Raw genomic sequence first — 17,911 nt, 5'->3', positions numbered from 1 at the left:
TATTGTGTAGGGAGTGATGTTACCTCCCTCCTGTGTCTCATGTGATGGTGGCCCTCTTACATGTGACATAGCATAGCACTTTGGATGCAGTGACTAAGCAATACTTCATCTTGGTAAGTGGGGCATGTACAGTAACATGAGATGGCAAACCCACACTGGTGCCATCACTAGTAGTGCTACTGGACAGAAGAGGGCCCCTGAAAAACAAGATATGGAGAGGTAAAACCAGGGGAAGGAACAAAGTAAAGAGAACAAAATTGCCAGCTCCACACAAATTGGGTATAACTCCAACTAATCTACTAGGGAAATACTCTGTTTACTTAACTAATAACCATCTGTTCATGAATCAAATATTCTCGAAAAATCATTTTTTATGACAATGTTTTAACTTTTCTACAGGTACTGTTTATTTTTATGTTTAGCAATAGTTTGCCATACCGTAACAGACTACATATCATACATGCCTTCACATTTCCCAATTCTATACATCAAGGGGAGATGTAGGCCAACAAACTGTAAGTATACAAGACAATAGTGACAGAAATACCAACACTCCACAACAAATTAAAAAAACACATCCATGCTAGTGTCTGTCATACTGCATGTACTCTATCACACTCATACCCAAACCTATTAAAACCTGGCATAGTATCCCACCAAATCATGGTAAAGATGAACATCAAATTGTCCAGATCAATTAAATGATGACTATCAATACATCTATAGACATGCTTATTTGTCAGACATTCAATTACTTATGCGTTCTACATATGCCTTTTAAATATAGATTCTGGTTGGAAATCCAGGTTGCCTCATATTGGGATGAATTACATAAACTAGGCAGCAAGGATCCTGAGGGTGCGGCATCATAAAGTGACAACCAAAGAGAAAAATAGAAGATAAATACAAATACGGGGGCCGACCGCAAGGTTCAAGGAAAATAAGTAGTCCATCTATGCACCAAATGTGTAACCAAGAATAAACACTTGAGTAGGCAAGGGTTACTTAAAAAGAAAAATCTATGATACTGCTTAAGAAAAAGAGGGCAAAAGGAGGGCAAAAATAGTATCACACAAGTGACACAAATAAAAACTAAATAAAATACAAGGGAAAAGCAAATAAACAGGTTAAAAGACTGCAAATCTGATAATGAATACTCAACCTAGTTGTCCAAAGGGGAAGATAGATGAAACCCAACACAAGGATCCAGCACTGCGTCCATCATTTCCTTGTGTTTGTTTTGTTCGTCCTAAGTTGGCAGGGTATGCCCAGACGTGGGTTCCTTGCTCACTTTGCCACTGGATTCAAGCTAGTCTGGCTTATGAGGGCTGTTAGCCCAAAACTGGTCCCAGGATGCTTTTTCCGGTTCAGGGAAGACCTGGCTTGGCAGTTCGGGCAGGACTGTTGCCATGGGGTACAGGGTCAAGTCTGATTTGCATATAGCTGTGTCTGAACTGAGGTGGGGAAGTGAACTAAAGAACGATGATGGATTCAACCCAGATCTGTGACTGGGGATGAATGTCTGAAAAGTTTCAACATTCCAGCCACCATCTCCTTGTGTTTGCTTTCTTTGCCCTAAGTTGGCAGTGTATACCCAGACTTGGGTCCCTTGCTCACTTTGCCACTGGATTCAAGCTAGCCTGGCTGGTGAAGGGTGTTACCCAGGAACCAGTCCCAGGATGCTTGTTTCCGGTTCAGGCAAGACCTGGCTTGGCAGTTTGGGCTGGATTGTTCCCATGAGGCATTGGGTCAAGACTGATTTACATATAGCTAGGTCGGAACTGAGGTGGCGAAGTGAGCTAAAGAATGATGATGAATACAACCCAGATCTGTGACTGGGGGTGAGTGTCTGAAAAGTTTCAGCACTCCGTCCATCATGTCCTTGTGTTTGCTGTGTTTGCCCTAAGTTGGCAGGGTATGCCCAGACGTGGGTCCCCTGCTCACTTTGCCACTGGATTCAAGCTAGCCTGGCTGATGAAGGGTGTTATCCAGAAACTGGTCCCAGGATGCTTGTTTCCTGTTCAGGGAGGACCTGGCTTGGCATTTCGGGCTGGACTGTTCCCATGATGCACAGGGTAAAGACTGATTTGCATATAGATGGGTCTGAACTGAGGTGGCGAAGTGAACTAAAGAATGATGATGGATTCAACCCAGATCTGTGACTGTGGCGGAGTGTCTGAAAAGTTTCAGCGCTCCATTCATCATCTCCCTGTGTTTGCATTAGAGAATCACTGACATAATATCAACACTAGTAATATTGAAATATAAAATCATCGACAATTTAAATATTGACATGCTTTACTTATTTAAAAAAAAATGCACAACTATCGAAATAAAAATATTGTCAAAAAGAAACATCAATAAGCCCTCACCAACGGGGGGGCTTCACTAAAAGAGAGCTAAGCCCTGATTGAAGCCTCCAGACCGTGTCGCGAACCGGAGTGAAGACGGAGCCTGGAGAGAGGGTCTGCCAGGCCCAAGTGGCGCACAGGGAAGTGCATGCGGCTGAGTCCTGCCCCGAAGCCATTCACGAGCTGGAGCCTGCAGGGGGCATATCCACGAACCTGGAGAGATGCGGTGGAGCCCCGGGGCCGTTCAACACCAGGGCACCGAGTGGAGCCGCTTGAGTTGTGGGCAACCTACTAAGCTGGCGAAGCCCGGTAGAGACGCCCTGCACCGCACACGTAGCCTGACCCGGCAAGGAGATGGCGGCCAGCTGCACCCAGAGCTAAAGACTTGAGTGGAGCCTTTAGGTTGAGTCGCAGCATGGGAGTGAAGAAGGAGCCATGAGGGAGGGCCATGAGGGAGGGCCCGCCCATCCAAAGTGGTGCTTTGAACAGTGCGCGCGTCTGGGGCCTACCTTGGAGCCATTTGCGGGCGGTGCTCAGTGACTGCCGCAGGAGCCCGTTGTGGGCAGGTCATCAGATCCAGAGAGCTGCTGGCCAGTCAACATCAGGGCAGTAATTAGGGACGCCCGAGTCGTGAGCGACCTATAAAAATGGCATACCCCAGTTGAGACACCCTGCAAAATAAGCGCAGCCAGAGCCGACGATGCGATTGAGGCCATCTGCACCTGGATGTGAGCCGTGAAATACATACATATACCTATGGGACAGTGGGCCTGCATGGGGGTGAAGAAGCAGAGGAGCACCTGCCGTGAAGTCCCCCCAGCGCCTACGCATTGGACCCAGGCCTTATCTAAGCAAAAGGGTGGTGCTTGGAGGTCAGCTCACAGGTGAGAAGCGTAACCGCTGGTGGCCAGGGCGAGGCCCCCACAGTATAGTGCCAGAACTCTAGGGAGAGAATTGGTGGGACTGGGGGCCCCACCACACTATTGCACCAGGGAGATTGCCAGCTGATGACAAATAGACTCCTGGGGGCCCAAGCCCCCTGCCCTCAATAGAGGATCTGACACACAAGGGGGCTGACTGGGGCCACCGACTGGAGCCTGGGGGGCCCATACAAGGAGCAGCAGAAATGCCCTGCTCCTTGCAGTTTGGGAGTCTGGCCAACGCTCAGAGAAGCGCCCAAAGGATGAAGGTACGCAGCGCACTATGGCAGAAGCACGACGATTGTGGAGGCCCACATAGTGGGTGCAGAATAGAGTCGTGATCCTTGCAAGCCACCCTGGTATCCAAGCACCAGAGCAAAGCTCAGGAAGAACAGGGTGGGTCAGCGAGAGTCCTTGAGAGTGGCACAAGAACGCTGAAGCTGGCACGCGAGAAGAGGAGTTCTCGAAGGCCATCCAGAAGTATTCTGCCACCACAGACGACATCAGGCGCCAACTAGACAACAGCGAAACATCAGCCCTCATCCTCCTGGACCTGTCAGCCGCCTTCGACACGGTCTGCCATCGCACTCTAAAGACACGCCTCCTAGAAGCCGGAATCCAAGAGAAGGCTCTTGACTGGACCACGTCCTTCCTCTCCAGCAGAACCCAGAGCGTTCACCTCCCACCCTTCCGATCCAAAGCCACCAACATCATCTGCGGCGTCCCCCAAGGCTCATCCCTCAGCCCAACGCTGTTCAACGTCTACATGGCCCCCCTCGCACAAGTGGCCCGCCATCACGACCTCAACATCATCTCCTACGCTGACGACACCCAGCTCATCCTCTCCCTCACCAAGGACCCACACAACGCCAAAACCAACCTCTATGAGGGAATGAAGGCTGTCACCGATTGGATGAGGAGCAGCCGTCTGAACCTGAACTTGGACAAGACTGAGGACCTCATCCTCGGACCCACCCCCTCAACCTGGGATGACTCCTGGTGGCCGACCACACGGGGAACAACACCAACACCCACTGACCATGCACGCAATCTAGGATTCATCCTCGACTCCTCCCTCTCCATGTCTAAGCAGGTCAACGCCGTCTCCTCCTCCTGCTACAACACCCTCCAATGAATGACCTCCGGCGGCAGATCCTTCCCCTACCTCGCCACCAAGACCTGGAACACCCTCCCTACCCACATACGACAGACCCAAGACCTACTCGCCTTCAGAAGACTCCTCAAGACCTGGCTCTTCGAGCAGTAGCAGCATCCCCCCTCCCCTCAGCGCCTTGGGACCCTCACGGGTGAGTAGCATGCTTTACAAGTATCCTGATTGATTGATTGATTGATTGAAAAGCAGAAGGCACCTATAGTATTTGTCTAACTTTGGCAGAAAGCCTAGAAAAGGCCTCCTACGGCCACAGGTGTTCTGGCCCTGCCGCGCTGCCTCGAACTACGGGCCCCACTGGAGACGATGGGGGTGACTTGAGAGTTGTGACTTACCAGAGTCACGGATCCAAGTGGTGAGCCCAAGACGTGACTTCTTGTTGGGGGCCCAGTGCTGACACAGCCCCAACCAGTGTAGGCAGCAAGTAGCGAAATGTCGACCAACCGAGCGCAGAAAGACCGTTCCCTTAAAGACATGCTGACGTGACCCCAAGGGGGTGGTACGATGGACGCCCCACCCGCTGAGGAAGCACTGTCAGGAGCAACGTCCGGCCATGCAGAAGAGCTTGTGACATGGGCTTTCATGGAGTCACTCTTTACAGCCCAGAAGGAGGACTTACAAATGGTCAAGAAAGACCTAACAATGGAAATCAAAGAGATTAGAAAGCATAGCGACGCACTGGGAGAGAGGATTGCAGCACTAGAAGATAAAGGGGACACGCGGGATGAAGAGTTGGAGTCTACAAAGCAAGAAGTGATAAGAGCAACACATAGACCTGCAGGCTCATCTAGAGGACCTTGAGAACCGTTCCCGCAGGAACAATGTCTGAATTCAGGGAGTGACATTAAAGGCAGAAAGTAGCAACATCTTAGGGTATGTGAGAGATCTATTTAACCATATCCTTGACAGCCCCCAAGACACTATGATCAAAATAGTCAGAGCGCACAGAGTGGGCGCTCCCTGCTTGGACAAAGCCCCCCCAGCGGACATCTGGGTCTGTGTCCAAGATTTGCAGACTAAAGAGGAGATCATCCGCAAAGCAAGGGCAAAACATCCAATCACATTCAGGGAGCAGACCCCCACCTTGTTCAATGACCTTGCCTCTCTAACGCTGCAAAAATGTAGGGGTTTTCGCCCAGTCTCATCTTACCTACACGAGCAAAACATTTCATACTCATGGGGTCACCGCTTCAGGCTGATCTTTCGATGAGGAAGAAAACTAAAGCAGATACGCTCCCTATCGGAGGCTTGTCGACTCCTGAGAATAGAGCCTCCTGAAGAGCTCGTTGGAGGAGATCGGGAGTCCCCGTCTCCGGGAGACCAATGCTCATGCTGGCGCAGACAGAGTCATTGTCAAATCCAGAACAAACCGGACCAAGCAGAAATTGCAAAGGGATAACAAGAAGCATTGGAGTCCATCCCTGGGGCCCTGGCAAAGACCGAGGATGACTGAGCTCATCCAGTGGGGTTGTCCCCCACTGAGAAGTAGTAAGCAGTTGGCTGGGGCGGCAGTGGGAACTTGGCCACTACATGGACCCCATACTCATCTACTGGTGGCCAAATATGGCTGACGGACTGACTCCGTGTGGGTTAACATAATCCATACTTTTTTAGGAGTCTTCTGTTTTCTTCCCGTAGTTGGTTTTCTTATTTTCGGGGATAGTTTTGGGGGCCTCCATTCACCAATGCAACTTCTCAGATATCTTGTTGCATGTACACAGACACTTGCTCAGGTTACGTTTGTAATTCAATTAGCGGGTCTTAAAAAGGGCAGAGATCATGCGGGTACACAATCCATATACTAAGAATACAACCCACTAGAGTTAAAATTCTCACGCTCAATGTGTTGGGGCTCAATAACCCGGTTAAATGTGGAGCAATTCTGTCTTATCTTGAACACTCCAAGGCGGACATTTTCCTCCTACAAGAAACTCACCTTTTAGCCAGGGACTGTTACAGACTCAAGTCACGTTTTTTCCCCACCCAAATGATCAGCTACAATTCAACCAAAACCGCAAGTATGGCCATTCTGTTGGCCCCATGCTTTTAGGGGAAGGTGATACAGAAGGAGGCTGAATTCAGGGGGAGATTGCTCTCCTATTGCTTCACAGTGGGAGGACAGGGGCTAATAGTGGGAACAATTTATGTTCCAAATGAGGGACAGAAGGAATTCCTACACAAAGCACCAGCGGAGGTATTAGTCACAGATGAGCGACACATTTTGCTGGGAGGGATCTCAGCCTGGTCTTTGATAATGATATGGCGAGCAATATGGTCAAGCAGGAGCCACAATATAGTAGAGGAACTTGGGGGGCCATTAGGATGGCGGGCGGACTTTGTCCGCCTGCCCGCCCGCAATCCTCACGGGGAATGGGACCGTCCACCATTGGTGTGGGGGTCCCGTTGGTGGTATTAGGATGCGCCCGCCACACTGGTGGGCGCATCCTGCATACTTGACATTGCGGCAGGCGGTGCTCTCAGCACCGCCCGCCACAATGCCAAGAAAACTGGCTGTGCAGTTTCATGCACAATGTGGCAGGTGTAATAAGGTTGCTCCCTCTTCTTCCTTAAGATTGTTGCCCTTTCTCCTTTAAGATTGTAGAATTTCTAACCTGTATTCTTTATTAGAACTTGGTGTGATCATCTGGCAGTTGCTGGATATCTGTATGTGGATGAGGTTAATAAACCCACCTTCCCATCTCGTTACCCTCTGTTTCCTTTATTTATGTGGAATATACCACATTTATTTGGCGACGATCGGCTATTAACCTCAACACGACGAGTAAGGATCAATTTCAACTCTCCTCCAGCGGCAGAATTTTAAACAAACGAAGCGTTGTCTTCGCAGCGGCTGTAGTTTCATGTAAACCGTCTTAAACCCATCAAGAATTACGGCAAGGAGAGCGGAGGGAGGATTGATTTATTTTTGAAAAGGAATGTGGATGTTAGTTTAAAAAAAAAAAAAAAACATCGGGACTTTAAGAAAAGGCTGTGCGCGTGTAGACTGCTGACGTGAAGTTTTCGTGATCTAAGCTTTCTCCGCATTTCACGTTACGGTTCAGCACATGCGTCACACGTTGCATTTCAACATAAGACTCTACGTAGCGTTCCAAGCTAGCGCAGTCTCCCAGACTCTGTTTTACGCGTTTGTTCTAAACGCTGTGTTCCAGCCTCAGTTGTGCGCTCAGCGACATTGTGACGTAGTGACTCCTTTAAAGCTTACTAAATTAAAGGATAAACAAACATTCTGAAAGCAGCATTGTGACGTTGTGAGTCTTTTATACCTTACTAAAACATAGGATAAGCAAGCATTCTGAACCAACATTATTACATTATAATAAAAAGTAAGGACTTTTGAAAGAAAGACTTGGAACATGCAGAACTTTAATTGTTAATTCAAAGAAATACAATTAAAATATTTCTGATTTAAAAAAGGAGTTACATATTTGTTAAAGATATATATAAAAGTGTTGAAATAAGGATAAATAAAAAAAATGCAGAATGTTACTCAACCCGCTCTCTTCTTAACGAGCCCAGGAGAACCAAATGTCAAATGGAAAAAGTGGAAAAAAATCTTTGCAAATTATGCAAGGGTTTGTGGAACAAATTTGAGTGCGGAAAGAAAACACTCTTTACTTTTACATTGCCTTGGTGGAGAAGGACAGGATGTTTTGGAGCATTTGCCTGATTTATCTGCAGCAGAACAAAGAAATTTAAATGAATATGAGATTGCCATTCTCCAGCTGGATCGTCATTATTTGCCTAGACGCAGCACAATAATGGAGAGATATCACTTTGGATTAAGAGAACAGAAAAAAGATGAAACGGTAGAAGAATATGTGTCTTCTCTAAGGAAACTGGCATCTTCATGTAATTTTGAAGAAGTGTTAGTTATTGCGAAACAAGTAGAACATATGATGAAATGTGTTGGTGAATTGAAGAAGGAGAAGGAGAAACCATCTTCTTCAGATACAAAAGAAGAAACAAAAGTAGAGGAAACAATATGCCAAGTTAAAAAGCAAGAGAGTATAGGAGTACAGGAGAAACAGAATATCTTTCCAAACACTTCTAATGTCAGTTTGAATAACAAATTTTCTTGTTTTAGGTGTGGACAGATCACTCATTTAGCAAATTCACCCATATGTCCTGCCCTAAAAGTTGTATGCAACCAATGTGGTAAGAGAGGTCACTATGCCAAATTTTGTAGAACCAAAATATATAAAGGCGATAATTCTAAGAAGAAATGGGCTCAACCTCAAGTAAGATCTGTGTGTTTTGAAGTATCAGACAATAAGTCTGATCATCCTTCTCATTTGGTTAAGTTGAAGGTTCTATGATAAATTTCAAATTTGATTCATGTTCTAAAATAACAATAATTGATGAGAAACTATTTATTGATTATTTAAAAAAAAAAGTGAAGTTGATGAAATGTGATATTTCCCCTTTAGGTTATAGTGAGAAACCGATTAGAATGTTAGGATACTTTATGGCTGAAATAGAGTTGGGAAGTCACATCATTGTTGGTAAAGTTTATCTTGCAAAAAAGGGGGATGCACTCTTAGGCTGGTTACATCAACGTCAACTTGGGGTTAAACTTGATCCTAATGCCTCACCACAGGTACAAATTCAAGAAGTCTTTGATTCTTTTCAAGTTACAAGTGATGATAATTTGTCTAATGCCTTAGCGGAGCAGTTTCCAAGTGTGTTTAAAGAAGGTTTAGGGTGTTTACGTGGATACAAACATCACATTAAGTTAAAAAATAATGCTGTTCCTGTGACAGCAAAGGTGAGGAGGATTCCGTTAATGGAGCAAACAAAAGTTCAAGAAGAATTAGAGAAACTTGTAAAGAACGACATTATTGAATCGGTTGAAGCGACTGAGTGGCTTGCTCCTGCTGTAATTGCAAAAAAAATGACAGGAGAAATTTGTCTTTGCATAGATCTAAGATCGTTAAATAGAGAAGTGGTTGTGGATAGATTTCCTCTTCCCAACATTGATGAGATAGTTGGTACTCTTGAAGAGGCGAATTACTTCACTACTCTTGATCTAGCTTCCGCTTACCACCAGGTGGAGCTAGATGAGACCTCTCAAGATTTAACTGCCTTCATTACACCTATGGGCACTTTCAAATTTAAGAGAATGCCTTTTGGTCTTGTTTCAGCGGCCTCAGTTTTTCAACGAATTATGTCAAAAATTTTAAAGGGGTTGATGGGTGTGAAATGTTATCAAGACGATCTTTTCATTTATGGTAAAGACGTGCAAGAGCATGATAGACGTGTGCGTTCTGTGTTGAAACGGTTGGATGAAGCAGGTATGTCTCTTAAAAAGTCTAAGTGTAAGTTTAGGGTGGAAGATGTTAACTATTTAGGACATCGTATTACTGGTAAAGGAGTTTTCCCTAAAAAGGATTTGGTTGAATCTGTTGACAAGGTAAAAGAACCAGTTAATAAGGAGGAATTACTCTCTTTTCTTGGTATGGTTGAATTTTATGGGAAATTCATTATCAATTTTGCAGACAAAACCCATAATTTAAGATGCTTGACGGCTAAGAATGTGGTTTTTGAATTTTAGGTGTGGACAGATCACTCATTTAGCAAATTCACCCATATGTCCTGCCCTAAAAGTTGTATGCAACCAATGTGGTAAGAGAGGTCACCACGCCAAATTTTGTAGAACGAAAATATATAAAGGCGATAATTCTAAGAAGAAATGGGCTCAACCTCAAGTAAGATCTGTGTGTTTTGAAGTATCAGACAATAAGTCTGATCATCCTTCTCATTTGGTTAAGTTGAAGGTTCTATGATAAATTTCAAATTTGATTCATGTTCTAAAATAACAATAATTGATGAGAAACTATTTATTGATTATTTTTAAAAAAAAGTGAAGTTGATGAAATGTGATATTTCCCCTTTAGGTTATAGTGAGAAACCGATTAGAATGTTAGGATACTTTATGGCTGAAATAGAGTTGGGAAGTCACATCATTGTTGGTAAAGTTTATCTTGCAAAAAAGGGGGATGCACTCTTAGGCTGGTTACATCAACGTCAACTTGGGGTTAAACTTGATCCTAATGCCTCACCACAGGTACAAATTCAAGAAGTCTTTGATTCTTTTCAAGTTACAAGTGATGATAATTTGTCTAATGCCTTAGCGGAGCAGTTTCCAAGTGTGTTTAAAGAAGGTTTAGGGTGTTTACGTGGATACAAACATCACATTAAGTTAAAAAATAATGCTGTTCCTGTGACAGCAAAGGTGAGGAGGATTCCGTTGATGGAGCAAACAAAAGTTCAAGAAGAATTAGAGAAACTTGTAAAGAACGACATTATTGAATCGGTTGAAGCGACTGAGTGGCTTGCTCCTGCTGTAATTGCAAAAAAAATGACAGGAGAAATTTGTCTTTGCATAGATCTAAGATCGTTAAATAGAGAAGTGGTTGTGGATAGATTTCCTCTTCCCAACATTGATGAGATAGTTGGTACTCTTGAAGAGGCGAATTACTTCACTACTCTTGATCTAGCTTCCGCTTACCACCAGGTGGAGCTAGATGAGACCTCTCAAGATTTAACTGCCTTCATTACACCTATGGGCACTTTCAAATTTAAGAGAATGCCTTTTGGTCTTGTTTCAGCGGCCTCAGTTTTTCAACGAATTATGTCAAAAATTTTAAAGGGGTTGATGGGTGTGAAATGTTATCAAGACGATCTTTTCATTTATGGTAAAGACGTGCAAGAGCATGATAGACGTGTGCGTTCTGTGTTGAAACGGTTGGATGAAGCAGGTATGTCTCTTAAAAAGTCTAAGTGTAAGTTTAGGGTGGAAGAAGTTAACTATTTAGGACATCGTATTACTGGTAAAGGAGTTTTCCCTAAAAAGGATTTGGTTGAATCTGTTGACAAGGTAAAAGAACCAGTTAATAAGGAGGAATTACTCTCTTTTCTTGGTATGGTTGAATTTTATGGGAAATTCATTATCAATTTTGCAGACAAAACCCATAATTTAAGATGCTTGACGGCTAAGAATGTGGTTTTTGAATTGTCCCCTGAGTGCATGAGTGAATTTGTTAGTATTAAGAAAGAGTTAAACAAAGCTCCCTCCCTTCATGCGTTTGTTCCTGGTCTTCCTACGGTGTTATTTACTGATGCGAGTGACAAAGGACTTGGTGCAGTTTTGGTACAGAAGAAAGATGGTAGGGATTCACTTATTTGTTGTTCATCGAGGTGTCTTAAAGGCTCAGAGCTTAATTACTCTGTGATAGAGAAAGAATCTCTTGCTATTTTTTGGGCGTTAAGAAAATTTAAAAACTTGATTTGGGGTTCAAAGGTGTGCATTTTATCGGATCATAAGCCCTTAAGAGAGGTTTTCTTAAAGAAAGGTTTGGATGCTATATCTTCAAGGATCCGAAGATGGGTTGTTTCTCTACAAGAATTCGATTTTGAGGTTGAGTATATTCCAGGTGTAGCCAATAAGTCAGCTGATTGTTTATCTAGATTGGTTGGTAGAGATAATTTTCAAGAGGATGATACAGATGGTGCGGATGAATACATCAATGTATGTGAAGTCACTGATGGGGCGATTGAAGAATCGGAGTGGATGAAAGAGTTGGAAAAAGATTAAGAGATTTGTCGCGTTATTTCTTCCTTAAAGAGTAATTCTCGTTTGGAAAAACCTTGGCTGTTGGTCTCAGATGAACTTTCTGTTTCTGAAGGTTTGTTGACTCGTGGAACTAAACTTGTTCCTCCTCTTGGAATACGAATGAAGTTGTTGTCCCATGCTCATTCTGGTCACTTGGGTATTGTGAAAACTAAGGAGATTCTTCGTATGCAATTCTGGTGGCCTGGTATGGATTTAGAAATAGAAAGGTTGGTCAGGGACTGTACGGAGTGCTGTGCTAGTGACAAGATCCTAAAGACGAGACAAATGCCCATGGTTAAAAGGGTTTTGCCAAATCACCCCTGGGATGAGGTTGCTGTTGATATCTTGGGTCCATTATCTGGGGTTTCTGATACTCCCTATTTTATTGTCCTCATTGACCTTTATTCCAGGTGGAAAGAAGTTTCTGCGGTAAGTGAGATTACCTCCAATTCTGTGATTAAGTTTCTGGAAGGTGTGTTCAACAAGGAAAGCTTTCCTAATAGCTTATTGTCAGATAATGGACCTCAATTCTGTTCTTCTTTGTTTTCTGAATTTTTAAAGAAATGTGGTATTGTGCATAAAAGATGTTCTTTATACCATCCTGAGACAAATGGTGCTGTTGAAAGAGTCAACAAAACTCTTAAAGAATCAATTCAGTTAGCTCGGTCTTCTGGTTTGAATTGGAGGACAACTCTTCAGGATAGGATATATGCTTATCGAGTTGCTCCTCATTCAACCACTGGGAGGTCTCCGTTTGAATTGTTCAAAGGGAGGGTTCCTAATACCTTATGGTGTCCTGGTTGGATGAAGAACAATAAAGGTCTGGTGGATAATGATATTGGTGAGTGGAGAAGCAAAGAGTTGGACAAACAGTGTGCTCGTAAAGAATATTTTGATAACCGGAAGAGTGTAACATATCAGGATGTTAAAGTGGGTGATTTTGTTAAAATAAAGACACCTGTTGGACGCAAACCTTGGTCCAAATACACTGATGTTAGAGCTGTGGTTAAAGTTTTTAGAAATGCTATTAAGACAGAAGATGGGAGAATTTGGAATAAGAGTCGTGTTGTTGTAGTTGATCCTGGTTTATTTGCTTATGATGCATCACTTCACAACAATTCTTTTTCTAGCAAGTTTCAGCATGTTGACAATTGTTCTTCTAATGGATCCGACATGTTATCATCTCATAGGAAGAGTCAGAGAATATGTAGAACACCCAATTATTTGAAAGACTATGTTTAATTTTGTATTCTGATGTTTCTGTAAGTAATGTTTCATGAAAGATGTTTCTTTTCTCTTTTCTGTTTTGTTAGGAAGGGAGATGTGTAATAAGGTTGCTCCCTCTTCTTCCTTAAGATTGTTGCCCTTTCTCCTTTAAGATTGTAGAATTTCTAACCTGTATTCTTTATTAGAACTTGGTGTGATCATCTGGCAGTTGCTGGATATCTGTATGTGGATGAGGTTAATAAACCCACCTTCCCATCTCATTACCCTCTGTTTCCTTTATTTATGTGGAATATACCACAGCAGGCACCGCGCGGTACCAGCCATGTTGTGCATGGAAGTGCAGGGGGTACCATAGGTACCCCCCTGTGCACCCCCTACCCCCTAGAATCTCTGGGGCCCCGCTACGGGCCCCCAATGGCGAATACCGCCTGCCTTTCCGTGGTGGAAAAATGTCCCCGCCATAATGCTAATATGGATGGCGGTGATTTGTGTAGAGTAGCCCTTCCCCATGCAAGGGATTTTTCCTATTACTCCAATGCACATGAAACATATGCCAGACTGGACTACCTTCTGGGCACCAGAGACATAGTTGCACTGACCACAGACACAGAGATACTGACCGCCGCGCTGTCAGATTATGCCGCAGTGGTGACCAGAGTGGGATTTCCCTCTCAGGTTCACCCTTACAGGCAGTGGTATCTGAGGGACACACTCCTACACTGACCAGACGTTGAGGAGCGTGTTAGGTCTATAGGGGACTACATGGCACACAATGATTTCCCAGAGATTAGCACAGCCATCCTATGGGAAGCTCTTAAGTCAGTAGTGAGGGGGGAGCTAATAGCAATATCTGTCGTGGATAATAAGATCCGGAAAGAGAAGAGAGACAAACCTGATGCTCCAGATTAGGACATTAGAACACATACATCAGAGGACAGGGGCCCCCGGTGCAAAATCACTTCAACGCATGCCCAGCTAGCTGCGCTGATTAGACAAGGCAGAATACTCTGCCCTCTATCTGCGCCATTCCTTCTATGTGGGGGGATAAATGTGGGTGTTGCTTAGCACATAAATTGCATGAGCAACGACAAAGACAAGGCATCCAAATGATAATGGATCGGACTGGCAACCGGGTAATATCAGACGTAGAAATGGCCGAGACGTTCTGTGAGTTCTAAGGACACCTCTACTCGGGTCAAACTCTAGATAACTCAGAGAGCCTTAAGTATGTATGTGAAGTCCAAACGGCTAAACTGACAGAGGACCAAGCCACCACACTGGAGGAGGAGATACGCATTGAAGAGGGGATCGCAGCAATGGCACGTCTGAAATTGGCTAAATCCCCAGGCCCGATGGCTTTACCGCAGCTTTCTATAAAACTTACTGTTTGGAAATAGTACCTATATTGATCCGACTTTTTAATACCTTTTCCAAACAGGGAACGATCCCAGCATCAATGTTAGAGGCGCCATCATAGTTATCCCTAAACTCAGGAAGGATACAAAATACTGTAACTCATACTGATCTATTTCTTTTTATTTAATATTTTTTTGTTCCACAGTTGGAGCAAGTTGACAACACAAGGAGAAAATTAACAAATCATATAGTTAAAAGTTAACACAATTAACACTAATAACCCTTCGCTATGTCACGTCTCTAAATGTTCATTAATTACAGCCCAAATCAACATGCCAAAACTCCGTTTTTTTTACCCCTTTTATGGCATAAAGACTCAATTCTAATTCATACAAATGATATAATTTGGCTCGCCAAAATTCGAATGCTGGAGGTTCCACTTGTAACCAATCTGATGCGATACACAAACGAGCTACAGTCATAGTTACAAATAAAAAATGCCTATATTTATATAAAGCAGTTCCATTTCCCACATTTTGCCCTACACCTAGTAACATAAGTGCTGGGGAAATCTTAACAGTGGTATGAATATTCGTAGTGAGAAACTTTTCTATGCTAGTCAAAAATTGATGCAGTTTGCTACAACTTAAAAATATATGCAAGCTATCGGCACTGTCCCTCCCACATCGAAAGCATTTACCGTCATATTGTGTGCCCCATTTAATCATCCGCTCTGGAGTATAATATAGTCTAAATAGGGTCTTAAAGAATTGAGCCTTTAAATTAGCGGACAGAAAAGCTTCTTTAGACCTCAAAATCGAATCTTCTATTGACAAGTCCGGTTCCCCCAGCTGAGTCTGCCAATATATATTATGTTTCTGTAAATCATCGGGTCTATAATCCATCAATATGTTATATAAAATACCAATTTTTTTCCGAGATCGGATAGCCTCGACTAGGGCATTAGAGACTGGTTGAATGTGCTTTTGGGTTAAAAAATCCCGAACTTGAAGGTATTTGAAAAAGGAAGTATTAGTCAGTTGGTATTTTAGTACCAAATTTTCATATGTTAAAATGAGCCCAGTTGGTTCAAACAAATCCCCAATTTGCGTTATGCCCCTAAGCGACCAATCTCTGGCCACCCGATCCCAAAATACAGAAGGGAGTATTTTATCCGCATTAAAGGGTGTATAATATGAAACCTTCCCTAGCTTTATCAAGCTGATTCCAAAACTTTAAATCAAGTTCTTTTATAGTAATTACCTTCAAGATCTTTAAATAAACAGCTCCTGGCTTGGTTCCCTAGAAGTAAATAAAATATAGATGGTGCTTCAGCCACTTCCTCTACCTGCTCCCCAATCAATGGCAGACGCATTCTTTGGAAAAAGCATACATAAAAATACAACAAAAAGTCAGGAATAGCTTGACCTCCTCTTTCAGCAGGAAGTGTCATCAGTCTCATCGCCCAACGCGATTTCCCCGGGGCCCAGAGAAATCTCGTACACAAAGATTGTAGTTGTTGCAAGTAGTTTAAAGGAATCTCAAGGGGGATGGTTTTAAATAAAAATAATGCTTTTGATAAAATACTCATCTTAATGATATTACCTCTTCCAATTATTGTTAACTGAAGACGTCCCCATCTATCTAAAGATTGTTTTATATGTTGTAGTGTGGTGGCCCAGTTAACATCTACTATGTCTTTCATAGATGTCTTTATTTTAAAACCCAAGTACATTACTTCCGAGATAACTCTCAGGTCCGTGATTTGTGTGTTGTCCGTACATAAAACTTGAGTTTTTGAGGAATTTAATTTATATCCTCAGACTAGACCGAATTCATAGGCCAGCCGCTAAATCTCCACTAAAGCCTCAACCGGGTTCACTGTCGCCACCGCAATATCATCTGCGTATGCGAATACTGAGTGCGAGATATTTTGCACATTGAATGGTTTGATATGCGGACTGTTAGATAGTCTATTTAAAAAGGGATTTATAAATAAAGCAAAGAGCAACGGGGAGCAGGGACATCCTTGCCTAGTCCCTCTTGTGATTTTAATCATTGCCGATTTCATACCCATAGCAGCTATTCTTACGTTTGGAGCAGAGTATAACACCTGAATTGCTGTTAAAAATGTTACTCCAAACCCTGCTCTATGCATAACCTCCCATAGATAATGCCACTCTACGCGATCAAACGCTTTCTCAGCGTCTAATAAAATCAGTCCTAATTCTTGTTTTTCTGCTTGAGCAATATCAAATAAACTGATAACTTTGTTTATGTGTGTGACAGTTCCCCTATTAGGAATAAATCTGTGTTGATTTAATGAGACTAACGGAGTAATAACTTTAGAAATGCGACTAGCTAGAATTTTAGAGTAGAGTTTACTATCACAGTTGAGTCGGGAAATCGGGCGGTATGAACCAGACATCTCTGGGGGCTTACCCTTTTTAATAAAAACAACAATGGTGGCGTCGTCCCATGATTTCGGTGCCTTACCGAGTTGTGCTTCTCTGAAAGTATCAAGCATAATATATTTTAGTTGGCCAAAAAAGAGTTTATAAACTTCTCCCGGACTATAGTCCGGGCCTGCAGCCTTCCCATTCGCCAAGCTTTTTATGGCAAGTTCTAATTCTTCCATAGTAAAAGGGCTGTCCAGCATTCCTTATCCCTTTCACTTAGTTGTTTAAAACTCCCTAGATCTGGTGATAAATTTGCTCCCAAAGCTTGCTGCTGCGTATATAATTCTGTGTAGAATTAGTGCAGAATATCAAGTATTTTCTCTAGATCGTGATGTAATTTACCATTCTGATCTTTTAAATTGACAATAGATCTCGAAGGTTCCTGCATCCTTAGTCGTAAAGCCAAAGATCTACCAATTGCCTCCCCATATTCATGAGATTGTCGTTTGTGTACCAAATACTTTCTAGCAATCTCACTGCTCCAGATCCCCAATATCTTGGCACGACAGCGGGCCACTATGTCCTCAGATTCTACGATGTTCACTTGATTATTAGTTTTTTAAATTTCCTTTATTAAATTCTCCTACGCAATATTTAATGCAATATAAAGATCCCGTGTTTCTACTCTTAGCTTTTCCTGATGGTAGTTCCCATAACTCAAAACCTCACCTCTGAAACATGCTTTAAATGTCTCCCATACTATATCAATGCTAGCAGAATGCAAATTAAAATTAATACATTTCATTATCCAGTTAGACATATAACTTTTAAATTGGTCGTCTAAACATAATTTT

This window comes from Lissotriton helveticus, chromosome 1_1 (assembly GCF_964261635.1).
Source record: "Lissotriton helveticus chromosome 1_1, aLisHel1.1, whole genome shotgun sequence".
In the NCBI taxonomy this organism is placed as follows: Eukaryota; Metazoa; Chordata; class Amphibia; order Caudata; family Salamandridae; genus Lissotriton; species Lissotriton helveticus.
Note: the sequence above shows the minus strand (reverse complement) of the source record.